The sequence below is a fragment of the Castor canadensis genome, chromosome 15, assembly GCF_047511655.1.
Source record: "Castor canadensis chromosome 15, mCasCan1.hap1v2, whole genome shotgun sequence".
Taxonomy (NCBI): Eukaryota; Metazoa; Chordata; class Mammalia; order Rodentia; family Castoridae; genus Castor; species Castor canadensis.
This window is the reverse complement of record NC_133400.1, coordinates 4,631,630-4,646,744: the sequence shown is the minus strand read 5'-3', so window position 1 is coordinate 4,646,744 and position 15,115 is coordinate 4,631,630. Positions and strand designations below refer to the sequence as shown.

The window sequence follows — 15,115 nt, the reverse complement described above, 5'->3', positions numbered from 1 at the left end:
ACAGCTACACACTACACACATGCATAATACGCACACGTGCAGTTACACGCTACACACGTGCATACATGCACACGCATGCACAGTTACATACTACACACATATGCATACATACACACTCACATGCCTACATGCACACACATGCATACATACACACAGAATTACGCACTACACACGCATACATACACACACAGTTACACACTACACACACATGCATACATGCACACACATGCCTACATGCATGCACATGCACAGTTACTACACACACATGCATACATACACTCATGCACGGTTACATACTATACACATGCATACACACTCACACGCATGCACAGTTACACACTACAAACACATGCATACATACATGCACAGTCTCACACAAATGCATACACATACATGCACAGATACACACTTCACACACATGCATACATACTCACACACATGCCTACATGCATACACACATGCACAGTTACACACTTCACACATGCATATATACACACTCACACCATTACATATTACACGCTATGGCTTACACACCCAGCCACAGAGAAGCTGCCTTCTCTTGACCTTTGTATGGTTAAATAGAGTTCAGAGATTTGCTATTTGAAAAATATATATAATATATAAAATATTGTATTACATATAATATTTATATTACATATTGTATATTATAAAATACATAATACAGATATGTATTACATTTTTTCCAATAGTAGGGATTGAACCCAGGGCCTCTACCACTAAAGCCGCACCCCAGCCCAGTAAACATTTTTTTAAAGTTTTCCTATTTGTATACATTCTATATTTGAATATTATTTTTTTAGACATTTTTTTAAAGGGGTTAAATCTGTCCTTGTCAGGCTGCTATCAGGTCTGAGACCCAAAGAAACAGAGGACTTTCCTTTAGATTTTTCTGCAGTGGGCCTGGCCTGGGCGGAGTTCTTACACAGCCTTCTGAGCAGGTGACTCTTTGTGGCTCTTCTGTCCTACATACTACACTGCCTCTGCCCTCAAGTAGCTTGTGGTCTCCCAGGAACCGTAAGAAATCCCAATCAGTGAACGGCAGGGTATTTATGAAAGACCCTGTCCTAAAGGCCAAGCAAGTGGTCCAGGCATCTCAAGGAGCAAGAGACTCCAAGGATAACGGTGGTGTAGAATTAGCAGGAGGGGACAGATTTGAATGGGACCATTATGGATAAGTGGGGTAAGAAAAAGCTGATAGGGTAGGACAGGAAGACTGGGGATGCACAGCACATCTGGAGAAAGTGGGGACCCCATTTTGATAGAGGAGAGAGATTGAATGCAGAGGTTGAGGCTGCAATCTGGAGCCACACCCAGAAAACTGCCTGCAGATCTGAACTAGGGGCAGCTGGTTCCATGTGCAAGAGGGCACTGAGGGAAGAGCCCAGGGAAACTAGATCCCCAGTGCCCGTTAGGAGCAAGGCACCAATCCAGGGAAGAGCCCAAATCCCAGTTCTGCCACTTCCTAATTATGTGAAACTGGCCTTTCTCTCTCTCTCCTCTCTCTCTCTCTCTCTCTCTCTCCTCTCTCTCTCTCTCTCTCTCTCTCTCTCTCTCTCTCTCTCTCTCTCTCTCTCTCTCTCTCTCTCTCCCTCTCCCCCTCCCTCTCTCCCTCTCTCCCTCTCTCCCTCCCTCTCTATTTCCTTATCCTCTCATCCTTGAAATGGTCATTGCCATAAACAGTGGTGCTAGGGCTATGTGAACTCTCACACATATAGAACCTCATTTTCATAGTTGTGTTTAGGGTCATGATGTCATATTGCTGTTGAAGCCCATTAATCTCAGTTTACAGGAGCCACTTGTTACCCTCTTCACAACTCTTGTTTCCAAGGACACCATGGGAGTGTCTTGAAGTGACCACAGTGGAATACCTACACCATGGAAATGGGCCAAATGCTGCTAGTGTGGGCTTTTGTCTCCCCCACCCCAGAACCAGGTGTTAGGTGTTTACCAGTGGCCTCTGGCAGTAAAACCAGAAGGAGGCAGATGTGAGTGCAATCAGAAAAGAAAAGCCTCTAGAGGTGGTGAAGTGGCTCAAGTGGTAGAGCTCCTGCCTAGCAAGCATGAGGCCCAGAGTTCAAACCCCAGTACCATCAAAAAAAGAAATAAAAGAAAAGGAAAGCCTCAATGGCAGCTTGCAAACAGGGCTCACATGTCCTGCACCCTCGTGTGGTGTTTTTTGTTTGGTTGGATTTTTTTTTTTAACAATTTTATTAGTTTATAATAGTTGTACAAGGGGTGGTTGTTGTGATATTTCGATATATGCTTATAATGAACCCCAGTTTCCCCTCCATTGTTCTCTCTCTTCCCCTTCCCCTTCTTAAAATGACTTCAGTAGGGTTCAATGTTCCACGTTCATACATGTGTAGAAAGTACACTCACCATATTCACCTCCTCTACCTTCTTCATTCGACCCTTCTTTAACACGACCTCTCTTACATTCCTGTCCTTCATTGGTTAAGTGTCGGTTTATTCAGTGGGGATTGCCTGGTATTTTATTGTACTTTAACCAGTCTGACCCCCTCTATTACTCTGCCTTACCCTTTTCCCCCTACCCCATGTTGTTCAGCAGTTTTCAGTGTGTTCTGTTATCTAGTTCCTATACAGATGTGATATATTTCAATAGTATCCACTCTTACCATCTCTTTTTCTTCCCTCCTCCCCCAGTCTCCTTTAACACTTCCACTATTGGAAACATATTCTGTAGATATGTGTTTAAACGATGCTAGGTGAAAGAAAACATGTCATCTTTGTCTTTCTGAACCGAGCTTACTTCACTTAACATGATGTTCCATCCACTTACCTGCCAATGACAAAATTTCATTCTTCTTTGTGGCTGAATAAAATTCCATTGTTTATAAATACCACATTTTCTTAATCCATTCATCAGTAGTGGGGCATTTTGGCTGTTTCCATAGCTGGGTTATTGTGAATAGTGCTGCAGTAAACACGGATGTGCAGGTGTCTCTATTGTAACCTGACTCACATTCCTTCAGGTGCATCCCCAGGAGTGGGATTGCTGGATTGTATGGCAGTTCTATTTTTAGTTTTTTGAGGAGCCTTCATATTGTTTTCCAAAGTTGTTGTACAAATTAATATCCCACCAGCAGTGTATGAGGGTTCCTTTTTCCCCACATCCTTACCAACATTTGTTGGTGGTGGTGTTTTTGGTGCTAGCTATTCTGACAGGAGTGAGGTGGAAGCTTAGCGTGGTTTTGATTTGCATTTCCTTTATGGCCAGGGATGGAGAGCATTTCTTCATGTGTTTTGGGCCATTTGGACTTCTTGTACCTCTGATGGGGCTGTAGCATCCTCTTAGGTTCTCAAGCCCCTCTTTCCAGTTCTGAGATTTTGGAGACTGGGCAGGAGGCAGGGAGGATTTCAATGTCATATTACAAAAAAAAAAAAAAAAAGTTTACTAACAAAAAGTTTATTGTGAATACGGCACTTAAGATTTCCCCTTGTTTTTATTCAGCAGCAATGAATTGAATCGTTGATTTGATTTTACTACGCTGTGGTCCCACCGAGGAAGGCCAAGTTCCTAAATCATGCTCCTGACAGGTGCCATATTTCTGAGCCCTGAGCCAAGCTTGTGACCTTCTAGTTTCACAGTAACCAGAGCTGGGTGACATGCATAATAAAGGGAGTACATAGAGCATTTTAAAAATATGGAATGAAACTGAAATCAGATAGAAGTGTCAGTCTGAATCGGGTTACCAGAACCGAGGTGATCAATCTCTCGCCTGACTTAGGATGCTGATGGGAAAAGGACGATGGCTTTTTCTTGGCAAAAGGATCTCAAGGTCTCCTGACAGCCTACCCCACACCAAGGGCCACACTGCACATGTGATTTAGCTATACCGGCCCTTGCAAGGAACGTGTTAGTGCCTCTGTCCTGCACACAGGGAAGCAAACTCTAGGAAAGGTCAGTCCCCTTCTCAATGACCTCACACATGGGTCCACTGGACCATCTCCAAGCCACTTTGCAGTTGGAGGCCCCCCCCCCAACACCAGCTCACTGTGGATTCCTCCGCCTGGAATGTTGTCCCTTCCCCAAACCTGCATGTGACCAGTGCCTTTCCAGTTAGGTCTCTGTGGTGGCCTTCCCCTCTTTGAGGACTCCTGGAACACCTACTGAAGAATCACCCCTCCAACTCATCCTCCTCGTGACCTGTCCCTCCCTCTACCATCCCAATGTGATGACTGTCAGAGTACACACCACTCTCTGCAGTTAATGTCTGGTTAGTTCCCTGTTTGCTAATGACTTCTCTGTATCCTAGAAGACAAGCTGCATGAGAAGAGGCATTTCCTCTTGTTCTCTTTCATATACGCAGTGTACAGAAGACTGTCGAGCAGGTAACAGTCATAAAAGGTGTAAGAATGGATGCATGGACAGATGAGCACAAGCCCCCATAGATGCATGGACAAGAGGTGGATGCATGGATGGGTTGATGAATGAGTAGATGTATGGATACATGGGTGGAGGAAGCTGAACATCCTAAAATTGCCTTCAACCAGAAAGTGCTTGTTAGTTCAAGGCCCCTGTGATTGTGTTGAAACCCGTCTCCTACGGTCCCCCGAAAGGGATCCTGAAGAACTGTCTCCTGAACATTTGGATCCTTCCCCTCCCTTACCTATCCTGTGTCAGCCTCTGTGGAGGACCAGATTGGTGATGGACAGGGACAGGCAGGCACCCAGACTGCTAGATGAGGTGAACAGGACTATGTTGCATCCAGGGCAGGTCAGAGAGAAGACCTGGATGGGAGCTGCTCCCGTGCTATGGTCTCTGGGCACAACCCTGAACGTCTTGCCTGCTTTCCTACAGCTTTGGGGACATCGTACCCTGCATGCTACTTCTGCATGTCTTCAGTCAACAAATGTATCACAGATACAGGGCACACGCAGTCACCAAACACATCCAGGCTCACCCGTCCTGGACAGAAATGCATAAATAGGTGCCTTCAGGATAACAGCCATGACAAAATGACACTTGTGAAGAGAAGACAGTGTGGCAAGGGCAGAGAGCCTAGGAAGGACCTGAAGGTAGAACCTGGAAAGGGTGGGGCAAAGGCCAGGGCTCGAAGGAGCTGGAACTGTCCATTGAGCAAGTGGGCAGAACTGTGCAGGGTCTCCCGTGTCCTATGATGGAATGTGAACCTTGGTCTGTTAGTAGCTGGGCTTCCTGACAGCTAGACTCAGAAAGATGCTGCAATCCCATCTGGCTGTTAGGAAAAGAACATTCAGACACAAGACAGACATTGGGGGAAGAGAGGAGAGGCTACATAGCAGAGGATGTGGCCTGGACCAGAACAGTGATAGGGAACTCGAGGTAGGCAGCCACTAAGACTCATGAAGACATTGAAACTAGAAGTATTTGGTGACTGGTTTGCTGTGGACTATTTACCCAGACAGGAAGGAAGGTTTCTGACTCTACCACTCATATCTCCCTAGATCAAATACACTTGATTCTGCTCATTTCCAAAGACTTAGGCTTCTAGTGGCTTGGAGGAAACAGCAGAGAGCCAGCTTCTAGGCAAATTTCAAGGGCTTGCCTCTGGACCAGCTGCAAAAACTGGTAGGGGCCTCAGGCCCTTCCCACACCCTCCAGGCCAAGGACACCAGTGTCAGGTCTGGGATTTGCATCTTTAAGCCCCTGGGTGCTTCCAGGGTCCACTCCCATGGACTCCTGGTCTGGGAATCACACTCACTCTTCTTTAGTAGAATTTGGGAGGAGTGTTAAGAGCAAACACCTCTCTGTCTACACCCTTCCAGGCCCATATAGGGCCCAAGCAGGCCAGGAAGGGGCTCAGAGCACAGCCCAGGTACGACTGACCCACCAGTCTTGCCCACACACTGGCCGTTGGTTTGCCTACCTTTCCATAAGTGGGCACCATGACCCTGCAGGGGACAGGCAGAGGGAGATATCCAGGACACAGCCTGGCTGGTGATGTGGTTTTAAATCTAGACAATGAGTCCATTTAGAACATTCTAAAGCAAAGAGTAGTTTCCCTGCCCAGTGCTGTCAGAAGATTAAGTGCCTAAACTAACAACCAAGTGATGGGGCAAACAGTCAGGTTTGGGAACAGCTTTAAGGACTAATTTCTAATGAGAGTTCCCAAACACTAATTTTCCAGAGCAGAAAATCAAGTCGTGTTCATTTATAAGCCGTCATCTGCAGTGAGACAGAGGATATTTCTTCCTGTGTTGTCAGTTAACTTTCTGAGCCAGTCAGAATACAAAATAGGACGTTGGGACCATAAATCAGCTCTCTGTAGCTGATAAATGGGTGTGAGACAAACCCTGCATTTGCATTGGCTCCGAGCACATAAATCCTCCTTCTCATGATCTTACTTTAAAAAAAAAATGATCCCCCCCAAAGTCAGCGTGAGCAATTTATACAGCCATTCTTTCCTGACTATTTATTTTTCTTACCTTTAATGACTATCTTTTCACTCTCGGCACTTACACTACATTGTAAAATGTCACGTCATGTACGGAAAAACTACTGGGATTTCAGTTTGTATCTGCCCACCAGGGATAATTTTACAACTTTTTTGCTCATCCATGAATAATGATCACTTTGGTAAAGACTGTCATAATTTATCCGAGTCGGGAGGAGCCTCAGAGACCATCATTTAACACATCCTCTGTTTTATAGATGGGGAAACCGAGACCTGGAGTAAAAGTAATATGACGAAGGTCACTGGTCAAGTTTGCAATAGGACCAGGGCTTCTGTCTGGGTCCCAAACCATGGCTAGGGTCAGCCACTCACCCCACAAATGCCAGTTCTGATCCATTCTGCAACGGTCATTGCCACTGTGAATGGAGGTCTGCAGACAGCACTCAGTCTTTCGTTTGACTCAGCCTAGGCCACGCAGGCAAAAATGGAAGAAAAAAATCAAAACACCATGGTCATTTTTTTTTGCCTTCTGGAATTCAATGATAGACTCTCCTAAAGAGCATCATGGGACAGGCGTTTGGGTTTTGTCCCCTTTTATTTTCCTTTAATCACCTTGGAAGCCATAGAGAAGTCACTTCCTTGACGGGATTTTACTTACATATAACAGCTTAATTGACATACAATTCCCATACCACACAATCCACCCACTTAAGAGATACAAGTCAGTGATTTTTAGCATGTTCATGGGGTCACACAGACATTGCCACCTTCGATTTTCACACATTTTCACTGCCCCAAGGAGAAACACTGTACTGCTGCCATCACCCCCAGGGCCCGTCCCTTGCCCTAGGTGGCCATGATCTACTTTGTGTCTGCATTTGCCTGGTCTGGACATTTTCCATGAGTGGAATCATACTGTCTGTCCTCTCCTGAAAGGGTCTGTGGCAGGAAGACAATAGTTGGGGGAGAGAGCTGCTTAGGGTGTGGAAAAAAGACATATTCCTCATTCTGCCTTTCTTTCTCAGTTTTACAAACGTTTTGAGATGTTAAAGCGTTTTGCAGCATGCGCCTGTTCACTCATCACCCAGATCCACCATTGTGCTTTCACTCCACTTGCCTTAGCACACACCTTGACCTGGCCCATGGGTCTCCACCCTAATGGCGGAACTCAAGGGTGCCCCTTCCATACTGAGAAACCAGATACTCAATTTTGGAAAATCAAATGCCAACGTGGGAGATTGGAAAAGCCAAGAATGTTAGTGAACCCTCATTAGGAGAGCTGAAAAGACAGAGCTCAGAATGGCTGTCCAAGAAAGAACCCTGTTGGAGGAGGGAGAACAATGGAGGGGGTAAATCAACTAAGGTATATTTTAAACACATATGTAAATGTCACAATGTATCCTCCTGCACAATTATTATGTGCTAATAAAATCATAAAAAAAGAGAGAGATCCCTTTGTTTGGGACATGAGGACTGGGGACCCACCAGGCTTGAAGGGACCAGTTAACAGCCTTGCTCACTAGACTGAGCAGGGAAAGAGAGAGTGACCACAGGTTTGTGGAGGTGGCAGCCTTCCCCAGCCCCTGCTCCCTTCCAGAGGAGCACTTAGGACCTGGGTTCATTTTAAATGTCAACATTAACCTTGCATTTGGAGGGAAAATGAAAATTGCTTGACGGAAACTGGTTTCCTGCTCCTCCCTCATGACATGAGCCTTTAAAACTGTGACTACACGAAGAGCCACCATTCCTCTGAGGAGTGGTTATGCAGCTCCACGTGGGCGGGAGGAGGCAGAGATAAGGGTGTGAGGGAAGAAAGGACAGCATTGCAGCTGTCCCACTGGGGCTGAGTCCAGTCTTGGCTACACACACAGTAGCCTGGGGACATGGCACCTGCTGCCATCAACTAGCTCACAGTCTATGCCCAGGAGTGGAGCGGCTCACTAAGGGTCTGACTGCATTGAGCTGTTGCCTCTGTGTGTGTGCATGTGTGTGTGCGTGCGTGTGTGTGTGTGCGTGTGTGTGTGCATGTGTGTGTGTGTGCATGTGTGTGTACATGTGTGTGTGTGTGTGTGCATGTGTGTGAACTCACACTTTTAATGTGAGTTCCTTTGAAGTGAGAAAAAAGGGGCTCCATGAACAGTTCAGAGATCTGGCCAGTCAGCGCAAGGTAATTCTTCTCAAGGAGGGAATCACCTTGATATAAACTATTCCAAAGATTCTACTAGAGTCCTCATCTTCTCACTCATCACTCACCAAGGCTCACCAAATGCCAGTGAGCCCAGAAGGGAAGGCTTAGCAAAGACAAGCTGGGTCTCCTGCCCTTCAGAGAGCGCGGTCCGGTAAAGGGGAAAAACGCTCTGAGACGTCGTGTTTATTGTAATATACATCTGAATTGCTCGTGTGATTGTTGATATTTTTACCAGTAAAAATGGCAACTTTGGGTTCAACCTAATATTTATGTAATTTTTGTCTTAGCTCAGGCTGTAATAACAAAATACCACAGACTGGATGGTTTAAACCACAGAAATTTATTTCTCATAGTTCTGGAGGTGAGTTCAAGATCAAGGTTGTAGCCCAGAAAGTCTCTGGGGAGGGCTGTTTTCCTGGCTCGCCGACAGCTGCCTTCTCACTGTGCCCTCACACAGCCTCTTGTTGGTGCGTGCAAAGGAAGAGAGAGGTGAAGAGAAAGTCAACTCTCTGTGGTTGCCTCCTATAAGATCACAATTCCTATCAGCTCAAAGGCTCACGCTACACCTCATTTGATCTTATCTACTTCCTTAGGGGCCATCTCCAAACACACACTAGGGGGGATAAACATTCAGTCCACATCTATAAAATGAATACATTATATACGTGTATACATTCTGTCTGTAGTGTTGTGTTTCACATATCTTATATGAGTTATGTGTTCACACACATGCACACACACCACACAGCTGGTGTTTACATCACACACATCAGAGAATCCACCCTCTGCAGTCGTAAGGAGACACTGAGCCCTCTGCCTTTGCCAAGGGGAAAATGGAGATGTAAAGAAAAGCATGTTTGTGTTACTAGTTGTTAATTGCCAAGAAAAAATCTTATTGCAAAAGGAACGCAGACACATTGTAAAATTTGAGAAGTTCAAAGATGCCACCAGCCAGATATGACAACTCTGAAACCCCAGATCCACAGTGGAACATCAGAGTGATGTGCAGGGGTGCTGGGGTAGGACCGCTCCCTCAGTTACCAGCAGGTGACCTGAGGCTGACTACTTCAGCCCTCTGGGTCTCAGTCACCTCATCTGAATAATGGAGAAAAAACCCACCCACGTGAAGTTATTGAGTCACACAAACTGATACATGCAAAGCACTTAGGAAGTTTCTGGTACAAGCAAGTGCTCAGTAAATATTATCTGCTGTCTTATTGTTGGTATCATCACCATGGTCACAAGCTTTCCCTTCCAGGGTATTTTCTCGAATGGGTCGGGATGGCATGCCAGGCCCTGGGAAGGACTATGAAGGACCTGACACATGGTACAGTACGCAGAGGAACAGGAAAACAAAATGAGCAAAATTCTCTTGCGCAGACACTCAGCAAAGGCCAGTACTGAGTACTGAGTACTACTTTTCACATAAAATTCACGGGCAGCGTTCTCGACAGGCTGGCCATGCTTCTGACACGCTGTTATAGGCAGCCATACTGGCGTATTTATTTTGCAATCACTTGCTGACCTGACACTGGGAGCAGGCCCTAAATGGCCCTGAGGACATCAGTGAACAGGTGGTGACAGCATCCTCATGGGGAGTGTACCTTGCAGGGACACGGCAGTGAGCAGATCCACAAATGAACAAGTACAGGACCAGCTTCATCACCACTTCAGGCCATCCTGTAGACAGCAGGAGGATGGGAGGGACAGTTGAGGCCATGTTATATGGACTAGTTAGAAGGGAGGGGACATTTGAACTGAGGCCTGAAGAGTGATAAGGAGCCAGCCCAGGGAAGAGGTGGAACATGAAAAAGGACAGATGACGCAGACACCAAGGGACAGGAGAGTCCGGCAGGCTATGGGAAGGAGTTGAGGATGAGTCGTTGATGGTGAGAGGTGAGGAGGGGCCAGCCCTAGAGCCCCTGCAGGCTCCCACTGCTCTGTAAGCATAGCCCAGAGGACCTAGAACCCTGGTATGGCTGGTCCACTTCCTTCAGGCAGTGGGATCCCACATGAGGAAGCAGTGGTGACCTGGTGCAGAGGGAGCTAATGGCCAAAGGATGCAACTGTACTTCCTGAGATGTAATCTCTGGGCCTTGCCACCCCTGACCACACCTGGGACACCAAGCCCAGCTGCTTCCCACAGAAATTTATTTCTCATAGTTCTGGAGGTGAGTTCAAGATCAAGGTTGTAGTCCAGAAAGTCTCTGGGGAGGGCTGTTTTCCTGGCTTGCTGACAGCTGCCTTCTCACTGTGCCCTCACACGGCCTCAGGCCTGGGCTCATCCTCACCCTCCCCTAAAGTCGTTGGGGACGGTAGCCCCTAGATCCAGGGCTGTTCTTCCATTTGCTTCTCAGGCGTTGACTTTTTGCCTTCTCACTCGCCCATTCCTCTAGTCACCTTTCAGCAACCAAGGCCTCTTATGGGCCAGACACATGGCTGGTCAGTGCCCATGTGAGGAGAGGAGACCCAGCCATACTGAGAGCTCATCTCATATGAAAACCACCACGTCAGACAGTGTGTGCCCTTGGCAAAGGCAAAGGAAGCAGAGTCAATGAGCACCCTGCCTCACCCCCCACAAACGCCTGGTCCCTGCCATGCTGGGGGCATAGAAGGTGTTCAAAGTGTCCACACTGAATGGAGGTGAGGAAGGAGCCCTCAGGGCTGGGAGGGGCTCCTCACTCCATGGTGGGAACCAATGTCCTCACAGCAGTTGCAGAACCACTACTGGGAGCTGAGGGAGGACCCTGACCACGCGCACCTGTGAGTCCAGATGCCCTTGTCCCAATGGAACCCCACAGCTAGCCCCCTCAGGCAAATGGAGTCTGCAGATGGCAGCTGCTAGACACCAGATAGAGAGCAGGCCGCCACCTGAGTCAAGCGTGCTGCTGGGGTGAGCCTCCTGACCCAGGCTGTGTCCACTGATCTTTGAGGCACAATGGAGGGCTTAGTCACGTTTTCACAGGGCGCCCGGCACCTCTGCTCAGCTTGGGCTGCCCTCAGCTCTGAGAACCACGTGCTGGCACAGAGGCTGTGCGCATCCATTAATTATCCAATAAAAACTCCCAGAGCAAATACCTGCCTGCTTGCCCCATGCTGGTCTGACAGCCTGGTCTCCTCTCCCAGTGAGCTTGTGCCTTTGAACAAGCCCCTGGGTCAGATGCCACCAGGCCATCGGTGTCAGTGGACTAGAGGTGAACTTGACCTTTGAAAGTGCAGCCTGCACCTGGGTGGACAGGCCCTGCTGAACCACATGCAATGGATGGAGAACCTTGTCCCTCAGAACCTCTGAAACACCAATCCATTTGAACTTATTCTGATTTTCTATCTTATGATAAAATGATATTAAAGTCTGGTAAACACCTCAGTCCCAAAGTCCTGTCCCCCACCTTGCCTAGCTCCTGTACCCCAAAGTCATAAATTCAAGAACAGGGGCCACCAACAGCCCTTCTCTAAAAAGAACAGGCAGCAGACGGGGGCCATTTGCAACAAAGTGTACCACACACTGAGGACTGAAATGTGTCTTAAAACTCAGAAGAAAAATGAAGAGTTGATTAAAATCTTATTTTAGGGAAAAAAAAGGATGAAAATAAGTTTGAAGCTTATTTTAACCCCAACCACAGCCTATTCTCAGAGTGAACGCGGATGAACCGAGGATGGTTTACCTTTTGACCTAACTTTTCCCTCGGTGTCCCAGGACAGTACACCCGCTCGCCACTCTCAGTTTGAGTAGACTTCTGATGAAGCAGGCATCTTCCCAAACCACTCAATAGCTCCATCCATCCCCACAAGGCCCTCTCCTGATCCTTTGCTACCTGGCCCCTCCTCTGAAGCGCCTGTAAGCCACTGTCCTGTCTTCTGCAGTGGCTGGCTCCTCTTCATCTCATCACTTGTCTTGGGTTTGCTGATGATTCCCAGCCAGGCCTGACATCACTCTGAGTGTCCTCCTGGGAGCCTGCGTCTGTGGAGAGTAACAGTTGTGTTTGTGCTAGGTTGGTGTTTGTCAGGGATGGCTTTAGTCCCCGGGAACCTCTCACTAACTCTGCTGACCAGACAGAAGCCAGGATTGAGCAGGGTGTCGGGATGCAAGAGATAAGTCACAGACTCTGTCAGGAGTCGGATGGCGCCATGGCAAATAGAGCACTCGGCATCTGAGCAATTCTAGCAGGTCTGGTTCATATTTGTGTTCTCAGGCCTGGGAACAGAGCAAAAGCAAGATTAACCTTCATTGAATGAATGACCAAGTGAGCAAACGGGCAACCATCCTCACAGCCAGGAAAGCGCACACTGCTACCAGTTGGTCATTCCTGAGCACAACTTCAGTTCAGAAAAAAGCACTCACCTGGATGCACAGGTGTGGGGTTTTAACCCTTGTCCCTAATGCTGGTGGTACATGTAGGAGCCAGGCCTGATCAGCAACAATGAAATTAATAAAAGGCTGGTGATGATTAATAGAGAAAACCACCTTATGGTTACATAATTGGGGCATTGGGGTGGGCATGGTGACTTGCTCTATAATCCCAACTAAATTAAGCATTGGCTTAACCCCCACCGACACTGAGAACACGAGGGGTATCCCTGGATTTCTGGCATCTGATTGCTTGTGAGGTCTCAGCCTGTTACTAAAAAGGGCCAAATATTTAGTTGTCATATCGGAGCCCGGTTCCCAGGGCCTCCATGTCCTTCCCCACATCTCCAGGACTGTTTTCAAACTTCGGGATTTTGTTGATCTGATGGGGAAAAAACAGAATCTTGATACCATTTTAATTCGAAATTCTATTATCATGTGGGAGACCAAATGCCCTTTTTCATGTTCTGGAGCCACCTTCTGGATTTCTGTTACTGTGAACTGTCTTCATATCCTGTGCTTACAGAGATTCTTTCTGTAGTGTGGACAGTAATCCTTTGTTATTTGTGTTGCAAATTGTTTCTCCTTGTCTGGATTTCCTCCGGAGAAGTTTTGATTTTTCACATCATCTTCAATGTAGCTTGGGGGCTGAGATCAGAAAGATATCCAACTTATCTTTTTCCAAATGGGTAATGACTTAACACAATTTATTGAAGAGCCTGGATTTTCCAAACAATCCAATTTGCCACATAAATCAAATAGTAATTTATATATATATATGGATATATATGCACATAAAATCCTATATAAAAGCTCATTTGTTTACTTACAGATATAGTGATAGAGGGAACACTACATAACATATGTAGATAAATAGATTGCTCTCTCTCTATGGACATCTGTCTACAGGTATAAAATCCACCATTGCTGGCACTTATTTCAAGGTATAGATCTATCTTCTGGCTATTCCTGCACTGAGAGCACTGTATACTTTGCAACCATTTAAAATCTAAAATAAAAGGAAGGCTATGCTAACTCATGTAATAATGGCACCCACACTGCCCATTCATGGGTCCCCTCCATCACAGAAAGGGAGTGACACAAGGTCTGCAGAAGGGGCCTGTCAAGCCTTTGCCTCTCTCCTTGTCACCAATACGAGGGCCCCTGAGGGCAAAGACTGGCAGCCATTAGCTCTGACCCTGGCTTCTAGCCTGGCAGCTTCCTTCCATGCTCAGTTGACCTGGGCTGAGCCTGTCCCCCCCACAAACACCCCTGCCTCCCTGCACTGCCTGCATTGTGACATGCGTGGACCCTTCTGGCCAACATCCAAACAGAGCCCAGGCTTGGCAAGAACTCAGAGCAGTTCTGCAAAGCTTTGTTGCAGACTGAAGTGAGCTCAGTTTTTAATTCAATTCTCTTTTCCCTGTAACAAGCAAAGTTCACATTACAGATAAATTGCCCAGAAATTCCAATTTAATAAGGCCTGTGCATTTTTAAGAATTAAAGCACAGAAAGTATTTCTATACTGAGAGTCTTATTAAAAAGACAGTTTCAGAAATGTCAGAAATTTACATAGTGTGCCCGATCAGTTGGCCAAAGGGCTGATTTGACAAAAATGCTCAAAAGCCAAGAAGTAAAAGAGCTGTTGATGGGTGGGCCTGAGGCTCTGTCCCCTTTGAGTCAAGGAGGACACACCTCCCACTCAGGGTCACCCCAACTCTTAGTTTTGATTATGTGGGCTGCTGGAGCCAGCATGGATGCTTGGAGGCACTTGGCAGATGGAGCCATCTGTCCATCCTCGCTGCCCTTGGTGTGGCTCTGAGGGGGAGCAGAGAGCTGGGCAATGAGGGGCCTGGGACCTAGGCACACCTGCACAAGGGGCCATGGGAAGAGGCACCAAATAAACAGAGTAAAACAGCAAACAGGTTAATTGCAACTGCAAAACTGTAGCAGCATAAGACAAAAAAATAAATGACAGAAACAAACAGTGTTGCTTGAGAAGCTAGATTATTTAATTCAGTTTTTATTTATATTTTAAACTGAATTGAGTAATGAGGGAATAAAATACGGCCCATTTAAGATTGTCATCATTTCAAATCTGTTGAACCACCACGAATCACTCCTAGATCTGCTGATAAAAAGAAAAACAAATGTCGCCTT

General features: G+C 46.7%; 1 protein-coding gene across 5 annotated transcripts in view; it reads left to right on the top strand.

Annotated features, from left to right (window-relative positions):
* The window catches only part of Cdh13 (cadherin 13), a 1,135,782-nt gene that overhangs the window by 1,088,941 nt on the left and 31,726 nt on the right, over window positions 1-15,115 (top strand). The gene's annotated exons all lie outside the window — the stretch shown is intronic.